The sequence below is a fragment of the Colobus angolensis genome, unplaced genomic scaffold, assembly GCF_000951035.1.
Source record: "Colobus angolensis palliatus isolate OR3802 unplaced genomic scaffold, Cang.pa_1.0 Scaffold248, whole genome shotgun sequence".
NCBI classification, from domain to species: Eukaryota; Metazoa; Chordata; class Mammalia; order Primates; family Cercopithecidae; genus Colobus; species Colobus angolensis.
Genome location: NW_012115688.1, coordinates 1912500 through 1921990, shown reverse-complemented (window position 1 = coordinate 1921990; position 9491 = coordinate 1912500).

The following is a 9491-nucleotide window of genomic DNA, read 5'->3' as shown; positions in this document are numbered from 1 at the left end:
ATATATCATTTACAATTAAAATCATAATGGACCTAAAAATAGATCTTGCAAAAATGTTCAAGCCGTGTACATGAAATTTTTAAAAACTTTGCTGAGACACGTTAAACACAATTTTAGTAAGTGGAGACACTTATATTCTGAGGATGTCTATTCTCCCTAAATTGATTTGTAGACTCAATTGATTTATAGACTAACATATAGACTAATAAGACTTCTCCAGTATAAATCTGGCAGAAGTTTTCCCTGAAATCTTACAAACTGATTCTAAGGTTTTGTGGAAGTTTAATGGTCCTAAAAGGTAAGGCATATCTGAGCAAGAGGATGCATAATGATGGGAAACTTGTCTTATTTAGAGACCAAGATTTTAAAAATGATTATAATGAATATCATGTGCTGTGTGTACAGGGGTTTTTAAACTGACCAACAGAATAACAGAAAGTCCAAAGGTGGTGCCAATAAAATTATGAATAGGAATATCAGCTGGCATTTTTCCTAAGAGATAGCATGTATGTTTAATAAATAAACATTTGAAGAAGAAGTCACTAGTCATCAGAAACATGTAGAATGACCTACTATGTTGCACTCATTCAACTGGTAGAAAGTAAAATTAGGGAAAATGTACAGTGTTTGAGAGGTTATGGATCAATGAAATTTATTATTCATTACTGACAACAATTTATATTGGCATAGCCGTGTTGAAAGCTAGTTTTACGTTAGCTTATAAATTTGCACAGTTACACACCCAGCAATTCCATCTTTAGTTATATATCTATTAAAAATGTTATATCTTGCACCTCGAGACCATCCGGGCTAACATGGTGAAACCCCATCTCTAGTAGAAATACAAAAAATTACCTGGGCGTGGCGGATCTCAAGGTTGGGAGATTGAGACCAACCTGGCTAACACAGTGAAAACTCATCTCTATGAAAAATACAGAAAATTAGCCGGCATGGTGGCAGGCGCCTGTAGTCCCAGCTACTCGGGAGGCTGAGGCAGGAGAATGGCGTGAACCTGGGAGGCGGAGCTTGCAGTGAGCCAAGATCTTGCCACTGCACTCCAACCTGGGCGATAGAGTGAAACTGCGTCTCAAAAAAAAAAAAAAAAAAAAAAAAGTTATACCTTGCATCAGGAGACACATTTCATGACTAATGCCTCAAAAACTATGGACAACAAAAGCAGAAAAACCTCGAAAGAAAATGGGATTATATCAAACTAAAAAGCTTCTGTGCAGCAAAGAAAACATTCAACAGAGTAAAGAGACAATCTCTTGAAAGGGAGAAAATATTTGCAAACTATTCATTTGAGAGGGGAATAATATTCAGAATATACAAGAAACTCAAACACCTCAACAGCAAAAAACGATCTGGTAAAAAAATGAGCAAATGATCTGAATAGACATTTCTCAAAAGAAGACATACAAATGACAATAAATAAATTAATTAATTAATAAAGCTCAACATCACTAATCATCAGGGAAATGCAAATCAAAACCACAATGAGGTATCATCTCACCCCAGTTAGCGTGGCTATTATAAAAAGACCAGGCCAGGCAGGGTGGCTCATGCCCATAATCCCAGCACTTTGGGAGGCCAAGGCGGGTGGATCACCTGAGGTCAGGAGTTGAAGACCAAGCTGATCAACATGGTGAAACTCCTTCTCTACTAAAAATACAAAACATTAGCCAGGCATGGTGGCAGGCGCCTGTAATTCCAGTTACTCGGGGCTGAGACAGGAGAATAGTTCGAACTAGGGAGGCAGAGGTTTAAGTGAGCTGAGATCGTGCCACTGTACTCCAGCCTGGACAACAGAGCGAGACTCCTTCTCAAAACAACAACAACAACAACAACAACAACAACAAACAAAACCAAAAAAATGATTCATATGCTGGTGAGGATGTGAAGAAAAGAGAACTGATATATGCTGTTGGTAGGAATGTATACTAGTACATCTACTATAGAGAATAGTATGGAGGTTCTTCAAAAAACTGCAAATAGAACTAACATGTGATCCAGCAATTCCACTACTGGGCATTTATCCAAAGGAAAGGAGATCAGTATATTGAACAGACATCTGTACCCCGTGTTTATTGCACCACTGCTCATAATACCAAGATATAGAATCAACCCAGGTGTCTGCTATGATTTAGATATTTATTCCCCCAAACCTCATGTTGAAATTTGATCCTCAATATTGGAGATAGGGCCTAATGGGAGGTATTTGGGTCATGGGTGTGGATCCCTCATAAATTACTTTGGTACCATCCTCATGGAAATGAGTGAGTCCTGAAGTTCTCACTCTAGTAGGTCCTGCAAGAGCTGGTTGTTAAAAAGAGCCTGGTGACTTCCCCCTCCCTGTCTTGCTTCCTCTCTTGCCATGGGATCTCTGCACATACACGGTGCCCCTTCCCCTTCTGCCATGAGTGGCAACAGCCTGAAGCCCTCACCAGAAGCAGTTGCTGGCAGCATGCTTCTTGTATAGCCAGCAGAATCATGAACCAAATAAGCCTCTTCTCTTAATAAATTACCTGGATTCAAGTATTCCTTTGTAGCAACACAAATGGACTATGATAATGTCCAACAGAAGATGAATAGATAATAGATATGTGGCATATGTGAACAATGGAGTACTATTCAGTCATAAAAATGAATGAAATCCTGCCATAGCAAAATGGATGGAACTGGAGAATGTTATGTCAAGTGAAATAAATCAAGAACAGAAAGTTAAGCACCACATGTTATCACTGATGTGTAAGCTAAAAAATGTTGATCTCATACAAGTAAAAAGTAGAACAGAGGACTCTAGAGGCTGGGAAGAGTATGAGGAGGAAGGGTATGAGTAGGAAAGAAGAGATTTGTTGAAAGATATAAAATTACAGCTAAATAGGAGGAATAAGCTATAGTGTTCTATACCACTGTAGGATGACTATAGTTAACAGTAATATATAGTTTCAAATAGCTGGAAGGAGGTTATTGAATGTACTCAACACAAAGAAATGATAAATGTTTGAGATGATGGATATGCTAGTTATACTGATCTGACCTATATGTAGTATACACATCAAAACATCACTATGTACCTCATAAATGTATACCATTATTATATGTCTATTTAAAAGTAAAATAAATAAAAAGATAATTTATAGCAGCAATGTTTGTAATCATCAAAAATCCAGAGATGGCCTAATTAACTTTAAACACATTGTAGTATGTTCACAAAATAGATGGCCATGAAAATGAATGAACTACGCTACTGATAGAGTTTGGGTATTTGTCCTCAGCCAAATCTCATGTTGAATTGTAATCCCCAGTGCTGGAGGTGGAACCTGGTGGGAGGTGTTTGGATCAAGGGGGTGGATCCTTCATGGCTTGGTGCTGTTTTTGTGATAGTGAATTCTTGCAAAAACTGTTCATTTAAAAGTGTATGGCACCTCCTCACCACCCAGCTCTCTCTGTCTCTTGTTCCTGCTTTTGCCGTGTGAAGTACTTGCTCTCTCTTTGCCTTCTGCCATGATTGTAAGCTTCCTGAGGACTTCCCAGAAGCAGAAGCCGCTATGCTTCCTGTACAGCCTTCAGAACCATGAGCCAATTAAGCCTCTTTCCTTTATAAATTACACAGGCTCAGGTATTTCTTTGTAGCAGTTCAAGAATGGCCTAATACAATTACCAAGGGCAACAGAACAACATAGATTATTCTTAGTAATGTCTTGTTGAGTGAAAAAGAAAGCCAGACTTTATTCAGTTTGGCTTGTTATATCACTTCAAAAATAAGCAAAAAAAAAATGTATGTGGGGGTTTCTTGGCTTCACTATCTTATATTCATTACTTTTTTCAAAATTATGAAATAGACTGACAATAAAAGTAAAGAGAGTCATATGTAAACTCTTGGTGATAGAGAATTGTGAACCAAAGATAATGACTAATATCATTTTATGTGTCTGAAAAGAAAAAAGAAATTAAAGATCAGAAAGTCAATTTCTGTCTCTAACATCAGATAAATACAAAGGCAAAAAGCCTGAAGTTAGTCAGTGAGGTTTAAGTCCAATATCCCTTCATCATATTAATGTACCACAAAGAACAGCAAAATAGAATAGAGTAGCTCCTTAAGATCACTCTGCACACAAGTTCTAAAATTATAGAAGGTGTTTATTCCTTAGTAACATGGTTCTCTAAGACCCTTATGTCTAATTTATAAAATATTATGTCTCCTCATAGTTTTATAGCATCCACTTGAAAATAATGAATTAAGAAAACAGATATACCAAAATGCAGAGAAAAGAACTGACACTTTATGTATTTAGAATAAACTGAAAGGAAATTTTGTAGTGCATTCTACCATTCACTTTGACTCAAGCATCTTTTCTACCTTTTTTGTAATATTTTTACTTTGTCAGAGATGAGGCCGGGCGCGGTGGCTCAAGCCTGTAATCCCAGCACTTTGGGAGGCCGAGACGGGCGGATCACGAGGTCAGGAGATCGAGACCATCCTGGCTAACATGGTGAAACCCCGTCTCTACTAAAAAAATACAAAAAACTAGCCGGGCGAGGTGGCGGGCGCCTGTAGTCCCAGCTACTCGGGAGGCTGAGGCAGGAGAATGGCATGAACTCGGGAGGCGGAGCTTGCAGTGAGCTGAGATCCGGCCACTGCACTCCAGCCTGGGCGACAGAGCGAGACTCCGTCTCAAAGAAAAAAAAAGAAAGGAGCGTTCGAGATCATCTATTCAAATCTTATTTTACAGATAAAGTTCCCAAGGTGACAGTGTTAAAAGCCAAACCAAGACTCAAGGTCACTTCTCCTGGTATCTAAATCCCATGGTGGTTTCTAGCCCTGACCCACTGACCCGAGGGACTTTCGTCATTCCACACAAAATAATGCTTTTAGAAGCAATTTGAGAAAGAGAAAGCGAATGCCAAATATTCTACTGTATTCCTCACAGGGGTGATGACTCTACCATAATTTCTTATGCTTCTACAAAGTGTAATCTCAGTGGAATTTAGCAGCTACCCCAAGGAGCCAATCCCCTAAAGCTTCAGGTAGACTTTCATAAAGTTAAGGAGGGAAGGGAAGTCAATTAGTAACCACTTAAAGTATAAAGGGATGCAATTGGGAATATGCTTAGTTCTTGCCTATTTTTAAGTAGGGAAAGGTTAAAATGCTTCATTGATATATTTGAAAAGAGATATCGCGTTTTAGGAAACCCAAGTTAAATCTAACTCCAACTTGTAAAAAATGCCTTAGTTTTAGTAATAAAGAGTAAGCCGTTTGAATGCTACCCAATCCAAGAGACACCAGGCATTCAAATTTACTTTGTAGACTTGCCTATAAACGAAACACCGTCATTTCCTCTCTTTGGGAATCCCTTCTCCTGCCCAGATAGCGACTTTTCAGACTCCTGCCTAACATTTAAATTGCAGTTTATATGTTACCTTCTCTGATCCCCCAACTCATTATGCTGCTTTCCTGGAATTAGTCCACGGCATTATTACCTCATCACAGTACTCCTGACAATAGAACTTGCTTGAGGGTTGTTAATATGCATGTTTACCATGGCTTTGTGGCCCTCAGGAAGGCAGGTATTCTGTCTTATTCACTGAGCAGATGGTTAGCCAATTTGGTCTGAGCCCCATTCTTGCCTCTCAGTGTTCTGCCCTGTGTTATGGGAGTCTGTGAACCCGTAAATTCCATTTCTCTGAGTCCCATAACTTGTAGTTCCTGCTGGGTTTGGCTAATGGGGATAGAAAGAGGGGAGACGCTACTCCTTTCTTGGACTTTTTGGTAAGAGCCACATTGGGCATTGCCAGGAATGATGGAGGCTGGAGCAACTGTGAAATTGCTGGGAGGGTAGTGTTCTGAGTATCTGCTCAGGCAGCTCAGCACCAACTGTGGATCCCCAGGAGCACTCTGCTGTGAGCTCCGGGTAATATTATTGGCTCCTTTGCTTCTGCAATCCAAAGATGGTAATGCTTTACTTGCAGTTATTAATCTTTTGATAATCTTGCCTTCTGTTCCCATGGCCCTTTCAATACCCATCTAAGAAAATTCTGTATTAACCTCTTTGTATTTGAAATTCATAGAACGGTTCCGTTTATTCATAGTCGAAACTAGGGCAATAGTGCAATGTTGAATACCAAATAAGGAGTTAAAAATAATTTGGATGAGAGAGGGACCTTACTAACTAAATATGATTCCAGGTCTGCAATTTTAAGACTCTGTAGTCACAAAATTCTTAATAGCAAAGCAGCTCTTAATAAATAGATTATTTATAAAATCAGGCCCTTCTCAACTGTCATTCTTGCTTACACTAGCATAGACCCCCCTCATTCCTGTGTCAGGTCATTTCTAGGTTAGTTCATTGTTGAGTATAAGATGCTGACGACATTACCCTATATACAGCAAATTAAATGCAAATTTATTTCAAACCTCAAAAGATAATGATTTGAATATCAAAAGATTAAGAAAGGCCTTTGGAAAAATTGATGAAGACCACACATATTTTTGAGAAATTTACCTTTTGTATTTATGTTGTTAAAGTCAGACAGATGCAAACAGTGTCTTCTGCTATCATATAAATTTGTCAGAAAAATAATGCAAAGATGGAAAAATAAAAAAACTTGGCATGAGATAGATTGTTTAATGGCTACAAATTCTTCCCATTCCAGTATTTTTGCAATGTGACATTGCCACTTTTCTCATACTGAAGTAGAATCTATTTCTCTGTTCTGTTCCATTTGTGCTGGACTTGTGATTTGCTTTGTTGAATAGAATGTGTTGGGAGTGACATGATATGACCACTAGAGATTAGGCCTCAAGAGATCTTGTAGCTGACACCTTTAATCCTCTTTGACCACTGCTCAAAGACCTCCATGTCAAGAAGACAGTCCAGTCATGTGAAAGAGAACTAAAGTGCTACATCTGGTCCCCAGCAACATATGAGAGAGGACATCTTGGATTTTCTAGCCCTGCTAATCATCAAAATATCAGAAATAATAAACTATTGTCTTCAGGTGCTAAGTTTTGGGGTCATTTTTATATAGCAATGTTTAATTGAAATACAATATTTGCTTCAGTTTTAGATTATGTTAATAACTAGCAAAGAGTTGCAATATTTTTGTAATCATTACTTTTATTTTTTCAAAGATGATGCTCTTTGTGTTATAAAACAATTAACAATGAAGTATTTTACCCATCCCAAATAATTTTATAAGCAATTTCATATTTGCTTTGGACAATATTCTATAAATGAACAAATCTTTGCCATGGTCATAAATCTCACTTTCTGAAAGGTAAGAGGAATGTGCAAGTTTTTATGAGTTTTCTGTGAACCCTAATATAGATTCATATTGGCAAGAAAAAATAACTTATTTAATAAGGAGGCCAATAATCTTGGCAACATATAATGTCATGAGATATTTTCAAGAGGATCCATGAGTTTTATAAAATTTTCCTTTATGTGTTTAATAAAGTTAGCAGAATCATTGTGTAAAAGTGCAATTTGTTCAAGAATGTGATGCTTTATGATTTACATATGCATCCTTTTGGGGAAACTCCACGTCACTGATTTTCTTGAAAATGAATCAACTGAAGAGAAGGTACCTATAAAACCATATACTCAAGATCTACAATCCTTGAAAAATTGCTGAATTATATATAACCATAAAGATATACATATTCTGTATCTATCTATAACACATATATTATAAATAATGTCTCACACATGTATCATAAAAATTGTCTCATGACTTGTAAGAAACAAGAAGTTAAGAAAAAGCACAATCATGTGAAGTAGAATAAGTAATAATCTGATAGAGGATCTATATTCGATGGTATTTAAATGAAGTTCTTCTGCAGGAAAATTTCAACTTTCTTAATTTAACCTGGACATTCAATAGAGTAAATCATTTTGCAAGGACTTTGTAGTTGAAAAAGGTTCACATCAAATACTAGGTCTTATTCATTCTTTTGAACTATTTTTTGTACATTCTTTCAAACTATTCTTTAACCATCCCCACCTCCTCCCCACCCTCGCAGTACCCTTTGTAGGTAACTTTTTAATAAAGACAGTATGAATATAATGGATTTCAATAATATAATTTTTTAGTGTAAAAATTGATCTGGGATAACATCATCCAAAAATATGCAATATACTATAGAAATTTGGAAGAACCTAATCCCAGCACTTTGGGAGGCTGAGACGGGCGGATCACAAGGTCAGGAGATCGAGACCATCCTGGCTAACCCGGTGAAACCCCGTCTCTACTAAAAAATACAAAAAAAAAAAAAAATAGCCAGGCGAGGTGGCGGGCGCCTGTAGTCCCAGCTACTTGGGAGGCTGAGGCAGGAGAATGGCGTAAACTGGGGAGGCCGAGCTTGCAGTGAGCTGAGATCTGGCCACTGCCCTCCAGCCTGGGCGACAGAGCGAGAGTCAGTCTCAAAAAAAAAAAAAAAAAAGAGAAAAAAAAAGAAATTTGGAAGAACCAAATAAAATATTTTACCACAGTGCTTTCTGGCAAGTATCATACCTATGATATATGTTTTAAAATCTAAGGCAGCATGTATGAAACCTTTGGTTTGGGATAAACGCTTAGTGACATCAAATACATTTACAATGATAATTATGTATGTAATGTGTTTGAAAGTTTTTAAAAACGGTTTCTTGAGTTTATTTTTATGTTAATAATAATGACATTTATTGCACCCTCACTGTGTTACGGAAATTCGATGAGATACTTAGAATTCATTATTCTCACATAATATTCACAACCAATCTGGAAGGGAAGTGCAAATACCAAGGTTTAGAAAGATGTGATGATTTGCTCTAGTGGGTGAGAGGAGCTGAAATTCAAAGCTTTTGCTCTCAGCCTCATTCTTTTCACGATTTTATTCACCCAGGCCACTGTGCTCTCTAAATCTTTACTGTCATCATTTTTGTTTCACGTTTAGGCCTTGTTTTGCTAGAGTTTTTTTTTTTTTCTTTTCTTTTTCATATCCATGCCACGTTATTTGAAATTTTGACCACAGTGTGCACACTATTTTTTTCATTTATTTATTTTTATTTTAAAGGGACAAATAAAAGTTGTATATACTTACGTACAACATGATGTTCTAAAATTTGTGTATATTTTTAGAATAGCTAAATCAAGGGAATTATCAGATGCCTTACCTCACACACGTACTATGTTTTTGTCGTAAGAACATTTAGAACCTACTCTCTGAGCACTTTCTAAGAATACAAAACATTGTTTTTTAACTATAGTCACCATGTTGTGTAATTGATCTCTTGAACTTATTTCTCCTAACTACAATTGTGTGTCCTTTGAACAACTGTCCTCAACCTTCCTTTCTCCAGCCTCTGGTAACCACCATTTACTGTCTGCTTTTTAGTTCAACTTTTTTAGTCTGTAAATAAGTGAGGTCAGGTAGTATTTGCCTTTCTGTGTTTGACTTATTTCACTTAACATAATGTCCTTCAGTTTTATTCAGGCTGTCACAAATG